At 41.7% G+C, this 14,946-nt stretch overlaps 1 long non-coding RNA gene across 1 annotated transcript in view; it reads left to right on the top strand.

The window, feature by feature from the left end:
• The first annotated feature begins 441 nt into the window (after positions 1–441).
• Positions 442–14,946, top strand: part of LOC123616063 (uncharacterized) — a 63,886-nt gene continuing 49,381 nt past the window's right edge. The window contains exon 1 of the long non-coding RNA XR_012504162.1: positions 442–504. This is a non-coding gene — a long non-coding RNA (uncharacterized LOC123616063). The remainder of the gene's footprint in view (positions 505–14,946) is intronic.

Here is a 14,946-nt window from a genome sequence, read left to right as displayed (position 1 = left end):
CACCTGTTCTCGTGTGTGTTGCTGTTACCACGGGCAGCCGCTTTGCCCTCCGAGCCGCGGCGCCCGGCGCAGAGGCTCCGCCCCGCTGCGCGCTCGCGCGGGCTCCGGCCGCCGGGCTTCCGGCCTGGGCGACGCGGCGCCGCCAGAGGCGGACGCACGCGGCAGGCGCGGGCTGCGCGCCCGGGCCGCGACGCCGGGCCGTTTGTCCCCGAAGCGGGCCGCGGCCCTCCCGCCACCGCCGCTTTCGCGCGGACGGCTCCCCAGCGGGCCTCGCCGCGACCCCGCTCCGCACGCGGCGTGTTCTCAGCGCCGCCGGCGGGAGAGGCAACCCGAAGCTGAGCCGCGCGCCCCGTCGGGCCCCGCAGCCCGCGGCCACGCGGCCCGGCCGCCGGCCCCCGACCCCCCGCCCCTCCCGCCCCTCCCGCGGCCTCTGCTGGCGGCCGCGCCCGGGTCCTCGGCCTGCGGCGCGTCCCCGGTGACCGGCTCCTGCGCTTCGAGTCCGGTGTAAGTATGTTTATTCCCAAATTACGCTGTTTAAAATCGCGCCGTGTCTTCTTTTCGCGCTGTTTGTTTAACAACAGCTCTTCTTACCAATAAGACGACATACTCCACGTGTTACTTCGTCTTCCTTTGGTGTGAAGTAAGCTACGCGGGGTCAGGCATTTTTTGTTTGTTTGGTCCTGTTCACTGCTATAGCTCCAGCTCTGGACACGTGGTAGCTGTGATGGTTAGTTTTATGTGTTAACGTGGTGAGGCAGTAGTGCCCAGTTATTTAATCAACAAATCTGACAGCTTTGAAGTAACAGAAACATTAACAAAAAAACTCACAACTTACCAAAATTGACAAGAGGTAAAATCAAAAATATGGACAGCTCTATAGCTAGTAAAAATACTGATTTGGGGGGGATCAAAACCCTGATGATTAAAAGAAAACTCCAGACCTAGGTGGTTTCATAGGTAAATTCTATCATATTTTTAGTGAAGAATTAAAGCCAAAATCACATGATCTTTTTTTTTTTTTTGGTAGTAAATACAATAATGGGAGTGCACACTCCAGCTTTTTTAATGGAGCAAGTATAAGGCAAAGACTTTACAAAAAAAAAATTGAAAACCAAATATCCACTGTGAACACCACTGTAAGATCCCCTAACAAAGTATTTATAAATTAAATCTAGCAGCATAGAAAAAGGTAACATATTATGACCACGCAAGGTTATGCTAGGAATTCAAAGTCAGTTCAACATTACACTCACAATCAATGTAATTCACCCAAGTAACAAAGGAAAAAGAACATTTATATGACTTTCAACAGGTGTAGAAAATTCATTTGACAAATTTTAACAGTTATTCATGACAAAAATCCCTCAGCAAACAAGGGATATGAGTAAATATCCTCAATCTGATAGATGGCACTTATGAAAAAAATCCACATACATCACACTTAGAGGTTGTACACTGGCTGCCTTCTCCCTTCGTTTGGGGGTGAGGCAAGGATGTCTGCTACACCACTTCCACTCAGTGTTACACCCAAGGTACTGGCCACCTCAGTAATGCTAGACAAGCAACAACAACAACAAAAAAGACCAAAAGGAATAACTGAAACTATTCTATTTGAAGATGAAATGGTTGTTTATTGGAAAAACCTAAGAAATATACCAAAAAAACCCCAATAAATAAAATTAGGAAATTTAATGTACAAGATTGTATTGTATATTTAAATAGTAGCAGCTAATATTGGTCCCATACTAAGTAAATAAGTAAACTTTAATTATATCAGAAAACAAATCATCATTTGGGAGGAAAATTTAGGCACTGTGTAGAAGTATGCAGGTGATTTTAAACATAGATACAGACATAGATATAGTTCTCAGGTTTGTATTACACTTTAGATACCCTGGGTTTTGAGGAAATATTTAAATTACATTTGGAAGATTAATACAAGGCATATGTTACAAATGCAAGATGCAGAGAAGGCCGTTGGTACACGGGTGTAATGAAATAGGCCAGTACCAGACAGTTATGAAATGCCTGACTTTTGTACTGAGAGATCGGTACTTTTATTTCTCTGAGTTTTCACCATCGCCCTCGCCTGTGCAAACCCAATACAATGTGCTTCCCTTGCCCTCGCTCTCCGTTTCCACGGTGGCTCCATCCCACGTGTAATGTTTGCTTTCTATACGTATCTCCACGCCAGACAGTGTGGTCACTGAAGCCTTGCACCACATCTTTTCATCCTTCCGTGCCTGCCGCCTCAATGGTGTGTGGCACATGGGTGCTGGAGTGAACTGACTGCGTTTCCCAGTAGCCCACTGCTGGTGTGGGTATCAGCTGCACCGTGTGATACAGGTATTCCCAGCCCTGCTATTGATGAAAAAATAGGTGTTAAGTGAACAGCCACGCCTGCTCGTGATGCCTCAGTTTTGCACTGGGTGAGGTGTCAGTTTTACGGCAACTGGGTTAGGACCCCCCCCCCATTGTTTCAGATCGTGAGACTTGTTCTGCCTACCTCACAGGATTGCTATGTCACACGGGCTTATGCGTGTGGATGCATTTTTCACATTATCTACAGCCGTATAGTTGTCAGTGAAGACCGGCGACAATACCTGCACCGCTCACACACCGCTCCCTGAAAACTGCCGGGTCCCAGGAGGGCCCGGCCAGCGGCTCAGCCCCCAGGGTCTGCTTTGACAATGGCCCCAGGGGATATTAGGGGAGAATGCATTGCAGTCGCTTTTCATGCCATCAAACTCACAGCCTGAGAGTGTTCGTAGCTACGTTGCCCCTACCTGTCACCTCTCAAATAAACACCATATTCTATTTGCAAATACATGAGTACTTTAAATCATGGCCAAACTTATTTTCGGAGCAGTGTAATTTACTGTTTGAATGTGCTGTTTGGGTGAGGAATTTCTCTTCCTCCTCCATTTAAAAGTAAAAAAAGAGCACACATGATTTCAAAGGCTTTAGGTATATGAATGATCCACTGACTTTAGTTCACCAACACAATAAGCCACAGAACTGTATTGTCTGGGCCATTGACGTCGCCCATGGTACCGCCCCCCATGGAGCTATTGTGACCCACCTTGTCGATGGTAGCTTCCCCATTTTAAAAGCAATGCCCTCTCTGTGGTGGCCAATCCAGCAAGTGTCTCAAAGAACAATAGGAAACCATGGATGGATTCTGACTTTTCTATTCCATTGTGATTATCAGAAACTTCTGAAAGTCAACTCATCCTATTAGAATGCCATTGCCTATGATAGATAGGCATTTGAAGCAGCTCTGTTTAAACTATTATTCAGCTTTTCCTTAAATGCACATAACAAAACGAAATAGAGAACAGCTGTTACGTAACATACAAATATTTAATTTGGATATTCATTTCTCAAGTTTAAAAGATCGACCACAATAGCAAGAAAAATAAGCCAGTGTTTCTCCATTTATGTTCTCAAGTATAAGATCACCAACAGCGCTAGTCGACATACTGATCATCTTTCACCTCGTTTGGAAAACTTACATCAATGGTTCACCAGAGCAGCAGCAGCAGCAGCAGCAGCTGGAAGCCTGTTAAAATGCAAATTCTTGGGCCCCACCCTGAAACCCACCGAGTCCGAGGCCCTGACTGTGGGGCCGTCCAGGGACCCAGGTGGCTTTGCTGAAAGGCCACTCCAACCACACGTGGCTGTGGGCTCCATTCGCCTCTGCCAAAATAGCTGTGCCTTTAGTGGGAAGATACTGTTGCAAACATTCTACAATAATTTTGTGGTGTTTACAAGCCAATCATAAAATGCACTGAATAATTTATTATTTAAACTAAGAAAATCTTCTCTAGGTTTCTTCTTCCCAGAGGCAAGTGGGATCTCTCTCATCCCTCAGTGATTATCCAGTATCCAATATCACTCCAATGTCAGTATCATTCGACCTGGGTAAATGTATACATAGTTTGTTAGTTGGCTGCACTTAGATCTCTAAAGGAAACGTCGTGCTCTTAGAACACTGTGTGAATTTATATCACAGGGAATTTTGCCTCAGTGTATCTCCAGCCCCCATTTGTAACCACTTGTGTCTTACAAGCCACCAGTTTTCCAGCCTTTCCAATTATGAGAGCTTTATATTTTTTCTATTAAACTTTATTTTTTTCTCTGTCACTATATGTTGTGGAACCTTTCCTTTCCACTAACTCAAGCTGATATCAAGGCGTATTTCCTCTGCATCCTAGGAAGAGATCAGCTAGTTCAAATTAGTGTTCATGGCTTGTAAGTTTAATGCATTATCCCAAAGCAACAGTATCTGCATCTTGTGATTTGCCATTACCTCAAGTCAGTGCAGTTATGAGAATCAAAACTACCGTGAAGACCTGGGAGTGAGACGTGCCTCAGGCACTCACCCTCCTGTCATAAAACAGAAATGGCTTTACTCATTCAGTCAGTCAGTCTCTATTGCAGATATTGTCCTCGTCTTTGGAATTCAGAAATCATATAAAGGAAAGAAAAGGACACTCTCCTTGTTATCAGACAATGGAGGCAATAGATATGCCTCTAAATCTAAAATAATATTCCAACGTGTGCAAAGATTTATGCCAGCCACATAAACAGAATCAGAGTGTTAACTTTAAAAAGATCCTTTAGAGGGGACTAGAAAAACAGTTCCTGAGCCAGCCCATCTTGCAAAATACCATCACAGTAGTTGCCAAAGTTGCAGCGAGACTCAGCTCTCATGCACGGTGGCTCCACTGATGGAAACAGCACCGTAAACCTGTTTCTTAACCACTGCTGAGCCGGCTCTCTTCTTCATGTCCACCCCAGAAAACACGTTTTTCTGATAATGAGCAGAAATTACTAACCAAAGGATGAAACTTGGAAGGAAGTATATCTGCTGTCCTTTGGTATCATTAAAAAAAAAAAAAAAAAGATTTGGCATCAACTACTTGTAATACATCTTAAATCAAATTGCGTAAATTTAATGATGGGATTTTTTTTAAGTGATCATCAAAAATATCAGAGAGACACCAACATATAAGAAGGAAATTTTAAAAACAAGTATTGTCATATTTTGCTATCAATACCATTCACACTTTATAATTTAACTATCTTAATATACTACTGACTTCCTATTTCAATGGCATTTTGTGATTTTTTAACACTATAGAGAGACAAGTTGCTTCCATCAATAGCATTGTAATGGGAGCATTTCAGAGAAAAGCAACTAATGATTCATGGTCAGACTTCAAAAAGGACATAAAAGTTCAATGAGACTGTAATTAAGGGAAAAGAAGGCAGCGGTGAATTGTGAGTGCGGGCGAAGCAGCTCACGTGTGAGGTCAGAGGCGTAAAGGCCCCTTTGTCCTTGTTGTGTTCTGGTTATTGACCACAAGTAGCACGGAGCCGAGCTGGTTGTTTCAGGCTCTGTGGAATCGGGCAGCCTCTCTGCAGCTTGTCTTTCCTTTAGGAAATGCTGCTGAGGCCCCTTACCTGCAGGACTGCTGAATTCCTCAGCACAGTGATGAGAAAGTTAATTGAGCACCTGTGGAGTGGGGGAAATGTTTGCAAATGATGCTATGGGCAAAAGTTTAATTTCCAGAATATATAAACAGCTCATAAAATTTAATAACAAGAAAACAAACAACCCAACCCAAAAATGAGCAGGAGACCTAAACAAGCAATTCTCCAGTGAAGACATGCAAACGGCCAAGAGGCACATGAAAAAAATGCTCAATGTCGCTAATTATCAGAGAAATGCAAATAAAACTACAATGGGGTATCACCCCAGGAGACATATTTTTGTCCTAAATCCCTATTATCCCCTCTTATTATAGTGTTTAGAGACCTTCAATAATCTGGGCAGATGTTTAGTGATTCCATTTTATAGCAGTAAAGATGGACTCTGATGATTTAAGTTTTATGTCTTCTAGGCGAAAAAACAGATGCTCGAAAGCAGTTTATATTCGAAAAATGCTGTTTGATTAAAAACTCTTATTGGACTACCTGTGTATACTAACATGGGAGATAACTTGAAGGCATTCAGTGGAAGCGAAGGACAGTGAACACTTACTGGACATTCAGGTGGTAGACTCCATGTCTGGGCCTCCTTTATGGCAGGTTTCAGTGATAAGATAACTTCTGGCCAATGGATTGTAAGTGGAAGTGATGTGTGTCACCTCTGAGCAGAGACAGGTGTGGCCTCTTAGGTGTTTCTTATGCCCTAGTGCAGTGGCCTTTGAGGCTGTGTGTTCCAAAGGGCCTGACCAAAATGTGGAAGAACCTCAGCTAAACCACGTCAAATGGACATGACTGAGAAACCAGCATGTGGTGCTGAGCCACTGAGAGTTCAGGGTGCATGTCTTGTGAAAGCTGGTACAAGTTATCCTTACAAACATTAAAATGAGCGAGTCATGCCTTAGGGGATTATCTAGTATATACATCTGTTTTGTGTGGGATAAAGCCTGGAAATGGTCTGAAGCGTAACTTTAAGCCGTGAGCAGCGCTGCAAGCTGGGGGTTAGGCGTGGGCGTCGTTGGAGGTCAGATGAGGTAAGGATGGCAGACTCTCATTCTTAGCTTCATGCAAGTCAGTGCATTTTATTTTGTTTTACAACAAACACAAATTATTTTGGTACATTTCGTCTATTTTTGAGCTGCTTACCACCATTATTATAATCATAAAAATGCGTATTTCTTGTGACTAAATTGCACACTTCAGATTTGAGGACTTAGCAACTTTCTGTAAAAAAGGTCTAAGCAGAATTAAATAATTTGATTAAAGAAAACTAGGTGATGTCCACACATAGAGTAAACCTTTATTTTACCCTTCACTGTGGTCTGGTTCCTGTACGGTAAACCGCACATATTTCTGATGCACACTTTGATGAACTGTGATAGGTGTACACACCCATGGAACCACCTCCACAATCAAGATACCTGACATTTCCACCACTCCCCAAGAGCTGCACATTTCAAATTCCCAATTTATCCCTTCCTACCCTCTTTACCCCTGGTAAGTATATGTTTGTTTTCTATGCCTGTGAGTTTGTTTCAGTTTTGTAGATAAGTTCATTTGTGTTCTTTTTTTTTAGATTCCACGTATAAGCACTGTCATATGGTATTTATCCTTCTCTTTCTGGCTCACTTCGCTTAGAACAACAATCTCCATGTCTAGCAACGTGCTGCATATGGCGTCATTTTATTCTTTTTATGGCTGAGTCGTATTCCATTATATAAACACACCACGGCTTCTTTATCCAGTCATCTGTCAATGGATATTTGGGTTGTTTCCATATCTTGGCTATTGTAAACAGTGCTGTTATGAACATTGGGATGCATGTATCTTTCTGAATTATATTTTTCTCCGGATATATGCCCAGGAGTGGGATTGCTTGATCATATGGTAGGTCTTTGTTTTTTTAAGGAACCTCCATGCTGTCCTCCATACTGGCTGCACCAAACTACATTCCCTCCAGCAGTGTAGAAGGGTTCCCTTTTCTCCACACCCTCTCCAGCATTTGTTGGTTGTGGACATTTTAATGATGGCCACTTTGACTGGTGTGAGGTGATATCTCATTGTAGTTTTAATTTGCATTTCTCTGGTAATTAGTTATACTAAGCATCCTTTCATGTGCCTATTGGCCATCTGTGTGTCTTCTTTGGAGAAATGTCTAGCTAGGTCTTCTGCCCATTATTGACTGGGTTGTCTGGTTTTTTTGTTGTTCAGTTGTATGAGCTCTTGTACATTCTTGAAATCAATCCCTTGTCAGTCTCATTATTTGCAAACACTTTTTTCCCATTCCATAGGTTGTCTTTTCATTTTATTTATAGCTTCCTGTGCAAAAGCTTGTAAGTTTAGTTAAGTACAATTTGTTTGGTTTTGGTTTTATTTCTGTTGCTAAAATTAATGTCTGAGGATGTTTGCAAATGTTTTCTTCTGGGAGGTTTATAGTGTCTTGTCTTATGTTTAAATTTAAGCCATTTTGAGTTGATTTTTGTGTGTGGTGTAAGGGAGTGTTCTAACTTCATTGGTTTACGTGCAGCTGTCCAGTTTTCCCAACGCCATTTGCTGAAGAGGCTGTCATTTTTCCATTGTACATTCTTGCCTCTGCTGAGACTAACTGACTGTAAGCTTGTGGGTGCATTTCTGGGCCACCCCTTCTGGCCAGTTGATTCACGTGTCTGTTTCTGTGCCAGCACCATGCTGTTTTGATCAGTGTAGCTCTGTAGCATTGCCTCAAGTGTGGGAGGGGTATGCCTCCAGCTTTCTTCTTTTTCTTTAGTGTAGTTTTGGCGATTCTGGGCCTTTTGTGATTCCACATACATTTTAGGATTATTTGTTCTAGTTCTGTGAAAAATGTCCTAGGTAATTTGATAGGGATCACATTAAATCTGTAGGTTGCTTTGGGTAGTCTGGCCATTTAAACAATATTAATTCTTCCAATCCAAGAGCATGGGGTATCTTTCCATTTCTTCAAATTAAAATCATGTTTAATTTTCTTAATTAATGTTTTTCAGTTTTCTGCATAAGTTTTCACCTCCTTGCTCTAGTTTATTCCTAAGTGGGGTTTTTTGATGCAATTTTAAGAGGGATTGTTTTTTACTTTCCTCATCTGATATTTCACTGCTAGTGTAAAGAAAAACAACACATTTATGTGTGCTAATCTTGTATCCTGCTGACCTGCTGAATTCATTAATTAGCTCTGGTGGTTTCTGTGTGGAGTCTCTGGGGTTTTCTGTGTGTGGTGTTACGGCATCTCACGCACAGTCACTTTTAATGTTACATTCATAGCATGCTAATTCTATGTACTGCACTATTTTAATTTTCAATCTATAATATACATTTAAAATTTTTACAAATCCCTCATAACTTTCATTTACAATCCTTGAATGTTATTCTAGCAAACATTTCAATTATTTTAAGTGAACTATTTGACATTAACTATAAACCAGTCAGTGATGTATGAAAAATAGAGATCCTCTTCAAGGCATCGTCTAATTCTAATTTTCATTTCTAACTGTGTGAGTGATGGAAACAGTTTAAAGTGAGAAAATTAGTTTTCCAACTAATTCAAAGTTTTTTTTTTCCATTTTCCACCATGGAAACCACAGAAAAAGACTCTAATTTGGGCTACACCCTTAATGAAGATAGATAATCTTAGTTATGAAGGAAGACAAAAATTATACAGTAGTGTGGACAACAGAAAACGCTGCAAAGCAATACAAAGCAAGACGTCTTAATGCTTATCACCTACTAACAGAATCTACACGCTGTGGCTTTTTGTTTGATCTTGTTTTTGTGTTTTGTGGGGAGCTTTTTTGGTTGTTGTTGGGTTGTTTTGTTTTGGTTTTTTGCTGTGGTTATCCGTACCTGTTTCTTAAGCAAACGAAACTGAGGTGTGTCCCTTGAGGGGTTGAGATCTGAAACCAGCGGTCGCAGTGGAAGGCAAGTTAAATTCGCTTCTCGGGGAGCTCCGCCTGCCTCACTTCTCTCGTGTTATTACAGAAGTGTTCTCACAGTAGGACATGCTTGGTGTCTGTGGTTGTAGAAAGCAAGCAAATCTAGAAGCACAGTACCTTCAAGGAGAATAAACTCACATTTCAGCGTGGATTTGGCTTTACGTTAACCACGTACCACGGTTCCTCACTGTGCTCAGCAGAGCCTAGGGAAGGCCGACAGCGGTGTGCGGCTCCGCCGTCCCGGACGCGGCCCCGCGCCGCCTCCCTCGCCCGGCCCCCAGCGCACCCGCGCCGCGCTGCTGCGGGCGCCGGGGCTCAGGCCGCGCGCTTTCCCAGGAACTCCTGGGTATCCCCGCCCTCTGTGTCGCAAGGTACAGCCCACGCTGTAAAGTGGGGGCCTGCGGGTTCCCGTTAGTCAAACTCAGTGGCTCGTGCCTTTGCTCTCCTGTCCGGGCGAGACGGTGACTCACGCCACCTGCTCTGCGCACCTAACTCCTGGCCGGAGGAACAGACCGGCTGCAGCCGCGCAGCTAGTGCAGCGGAGCCCTGCGGAGGCGCTGAACGCCGCGGACGTCTCGACACGTCTCCGCTTTCACACGGTCATCCGTCTGAGGCGCGCAGCTAGATCACGTACTCAGGCCCAATAAACCAAGAGGAACAGCTCAGAGCGAAATCAAACGAGGGAAACAGAAAGCAGATCTCAATCCTTGAAACATACTTCTTTCTTTTTTCCTCTCAGGACACATGCTGTCCATGGAATCTTCAATATAAAAATACCGCAACATAGCCTCGTACCTAATTGTATCAGTGCTTTCTCATTTTCCCTTTTGCTTTTAAGACGCAAACTGATTTGACAAGATGGAAAGTTTTCTATAGCATGTGCCTAGAAAGCCGAAAAAGTATCTGTGTTTCATTAGCCTCTGAAAACTGAGATGCCTGTTTCACAGGTCCACGTCTGTAACTTTTTGAAGAGGAACGAGTCAGCCTTGACCTAACATCTGTCTAAGACATTAGCTACTTTATACACTATGTGTTATTCAAAAGAGCATATTGGATTATATTTCTTTTGAAAAAAAAGACACAGCCCTCTCCCGGAAATGCATTCGTGGTGGTGGTGGTTAGAGGCCTGAGCAGCACGTGCCCAGACGCGCTGCTGCTGCTCAGGGAAGAGGCAGCGGAACACAGAGGAGCCCCGGAGCAGGCAGGAGTGAGCGCTGGTTGGCAGGTGTTATCTGGCCCGCAGGTCCATCATCTCGTGGCACGTACACCTGAGCCAAGTCAGGCTCCCAGTAAACCTTGAATCTTCTGCATTGTCATATGTTTCTAAATTATTCCCACTGCGGCTGGGGTCTGCATGCAGAGGGCTGGGAGGGCTGAGACCTTGTACTCTGGCTTCGCCTGTTAAGGTCAGACCTGGTCGGCAACCAGGGAATTGAAATCCCTGATGGAAGGGCAAACAAGAGCCAGTTCTCAGCTTTTTTTTTTTTTTTTTTTTTTTTTTTTTTTTTTTTTTTTTGCCCTGGGCATCCTAAACGCAGCAGGACAAGGACTATGATTCATACCTGACTGTCTAGAAAATACAATGCCTACTTCACTAGTGTTCAGGTAGACTTGCCTCCAGGTCTGCGCTGCTGTTCCAAGGCCCGTATGTTTCTTCTATTCTATTAATGCATATTTACAGAGCGTAAGTCTTCTAGTACCTTCTCTCATGATAGTTTTCCCTGTAACACTTGTCTCTCTCAAAGTAATACTAGGAGTAATTAATATCTGGTACTTGTAAAACTTCTGTAGTTTTCAAATGGAACAAAATGCACTCCTTCATTTATGGAACATGTGATTAATCATATCCGAATGGAGTTTCACTAGAAAATGCTATAATCATTATATTACAAGATAAAAAATAAACCTTCTGAATACATTTGCAAAATTATTGCTATATTAATATATTATTATGAAATCAATAAAATACAAATACAAGACATGAAATATATGATCTAGATTTCTATATGTATATTTATAGAAATATATAATTTTTATTGCTTTGTTTTTTGTTGTTTGGTTTTTCTTTGGGGAAGGCATAAGTAATTGGTTTATGTATTTATTTATCTTTTAATGGAGGTACTGGGGATTGAACCCAGGACCTTGTGCATGTTAAGCACTCACTCTACCACTGAGCTATAATCAACATAAAACAAAAGGGTTAAGAGACATGGTTTCAAATTCTGTCTCTTTCAGTTAAACTTGTATGACATTGCTAATGTGTTTAAACTCTAAGGGTAACCTCCCCTGTCTTATACATTCTGAGGGTAACGGTGTTTTCTTCACAAGACTGTAGTGAAGATTAAATGACATAATGAACCCAGAAACAACTGCACACAGTAACTCCCCAGAAAATGCATTGAAATTCCTAATTTTCAAAAAAGACAGAATACAAAAAATTACCAAAAAAAACAAAAAACAAAAAACTTGAGAAGGTATATATTAAGAAAAAAATAAAATAAAAAATAAAGTGAATTAAAGAAAGGACAATTGAGTCATAAATTCACCATTCTGAATCAATGCTCTATCCATCCACATATCAAATGATTCTACTAAATTTACTACATCCTTGAATCCAACTTCCCCTTCTTAAAAATCTGAAGGTCATTCCAAAATCACTTTTAAATCATTATTTCTTTCCTGAGTAAGCAACTCTATGACTCTTCTCCCTAAAAGGCTGACATTTCGTTTGTTTACACAGGAAGGTTGTCAAGCATTACAGTGTTTATAAAAGGCTGAGTTTCCTTTTGGTTGATATATTGACAGCGTAATGCATGCCATGGTTTTGCAGATTTTTTTCTACCCACAGATTTTCCTTTTCCAAATCTAATATGGATTTGGATCTTGTTTATCTCTCAGTGTTTTTCTATGGAAAAAAGGGACTGCACTTTGTAAGGAGGATGTTATGAAAAACAGCACTGTCGGGGAGAGATTGAAAACCTCTCTCTTTTTATTTCCCGTTTAATATGACCTTTCTGCAATATTGTGGGGAGAACAGAGGATAAAGGCAAAAGAGAATGTTTTGAGAAGTCTGTGCCAGTTTTTAGTATTCAGCTTGAACCATATCTTATTTTGGAAGACTTACATAAAAGTCCAGGGTAGAATTTTCATTTGAGTCCAATTTTCAAGGGAGAAAAGGCCGCCATCTTGGATCTTCACTGGGAAACAAGCCTCTTCCCTCTAAAGGCCAGAGGGAGACGGAGGACAAGCAGATGTGCAGGGCTGTGTCTCCTACAACTCGCTTCTCCCAACAGCACCAGCCCCACTAAGGCTCCGGGTATGGATCTGCTTGGGCATCCATTCCTGTGGCTCTTCTCCTCTTAGGATCCAGATACGCTTCCCCTTCTACCTTCTTAAACAGAAGAGATTTTGGAAAATAGAATACCCACCCACACCACTTAATGTTACCATCCTGCTTGTCCCTAAGAGGCCCCCAACCTACAAAACATAAACAGTACAAGCTCTCGTTTTCCAAACAGGACACTGTCTTCAGTGTCTCAAGGATACTTTATTTTCATATGGATTATGCAGTGACTTTCGTGAATTGTCTTTATATAAAGAAAAAGAAATAAATATAGTAATGGAACATTTTGTAAAGTGTTGTGCAATGTAATGAACAAGCATAAATTTGATTACAACATCATGATAAAACTCATACGGAAAGAAATGTTGACCTTGGATTTGAAGGATAAGTAAGAGCTTTCCATTTGAAGAAGCAGGGAGACCAGGGTAGGTGGAGGAAAGAGCATGAGTCAGTCATGATCGGTCAGTTGTAGGGCAAGATTTCCACATACGCTCAGGTCATGGGGGCAAGGATAGGCTAGTACCTTTGCTGTTGGCTTGGACCAATGCCAGGCACAAAGGCGTGACGTAAATACTCATGTTAAGGATTAATAAATGGACGTTGTTAAAGAATGCAGTGTACGGCAGAAGACACAGAAAGACCAAAACTGAAGTTCTGAACAGGTAGTGAAGTACATCATAGTGGGAATTTGCGTCTTCCCGGCTAGTTGTTCTCGCAGATCTTGCTTGTGGCACTCTGGGCCTCCTTGAGACTTTTTCAGGACATTTGTGAGTTCAAAACTATTTTTACATCTCTACTGCCTTGGGAGACTGACCTAGGAAAACCCTGCTACGATTTATGTCAGAGAATGTTTTGCCTATGTCCTCTTCTAGGAGATTTATGGTTTAAGTCTTTAAGTCATTTTGAGTGTATCTTCGTGTATAGCATGAGGGAGTGTTCCTACCTCATTGATTTACATGCGACTGTCCAGCTTTCCCAACATTACTCACCAAAGGGACTGTCTTTTCGCCATTGCATCCTTTGTCAAAGATTAATTGACCGTAGGTCTGTGGTTTTATTTCTGGGCTCTCTGTTCTGCTTTATTGATCCACATGTCTGTTTTTGTGCCAGTACCACGTTGTTTTGATTACTGTAGCTTTGTAGTATTATCTGAAGTCTGGCAGGGTTCTGCCTCCAGCTTTGTTCTTTTATCTAAGTATTGCTTTGGCAATTCTGGGTCTTCTGTGATTCCATATAAATTTTAGAATTGTTTGTTCTAGTTCTGTGAAAAATGGGACCTAATTAAACTTATAAGCTTTTGCACAGCAAAGGAAACTATAAACCAAATGAAAAGACAACCTACGGAATGGGAGAAAATATTTGCAAATGATGCAGCTGACAAAGGATTAATTTCAAGAATATACAAACAGCTCATACAACTCAACAACAAAAACCCAAATAACCTAACCAAAAAATGGATGGAAGACCTAAATAGGCATGTCTCCAAAAATGACATACAAATGGCCAATAGACACATGCAAAGATGCTTAGTATCACTAATTACCAGAGAAATGCAAATCAAAACTAATTGTAGATGTCACCTCACACTGGTCAAAACGGCCATCATTAAAAAATCCACAATCAATAAATGCTGGAGAGGCTGTGGAGAAAAAGGAACCCTCCTACACTGCTAGTGGGAATGTAGATTGGTGCAGTCATTATGGAAAACAGTATGGAGAGTCCTTAAAAAACTAAAAATAGATTTAGCGTATGATCCAACAAGCCTACTCTTGGACATACATTCAGAGGAAGCGCTAATTCAAAAAGACACCTGCACCCCAATGTTCATAGCAGCACTGTTTACAATAGCCAAGATATGGAAACAGCCTAAATGTCCATTGATAAATAACTGGATAAAGAAGTTGTGGTGTATTTATACAAGGGAATACTACTCAGCCCTAAAAATAGAATAAAATAATGCTATTTGCAGCAACATGGATGGGCCTGGAGATTGTCAATCTAAGTGAAGTAAGCCAGAAAGAGAAAGAAAAATACCATATGAGATCACTTACATGTGGAAATTTTAATAAGTGATACAAATGATAAAACAGAAAGACACTCACAGACAAAGAAAACAAACTTAAGGTTACCAAAGGGGAAGAAGGGAAGGGATAAATCAGGTGTTTG

The sequence above is a fragment of the Camelus bactrianus genome, chromosome 35 (assembly GCF_048773025.1).
Source record: "Camelus bactrianus isolate YW-2024 breed Bactrian camel chromosome 35, ASM4877302v1, whole genome shotgun sequence".
NCBI lineage: Eukaryota > Metazoa > Chordata > Mammalia > Artiodactyla > Camelidae > Camelus > Camelus bactrianus.
The sequence above is the reverse complement of the archived record's forward strand: the minus strand, read 5'-3'. Positions and strand labels throughout refer to the sequence as shown.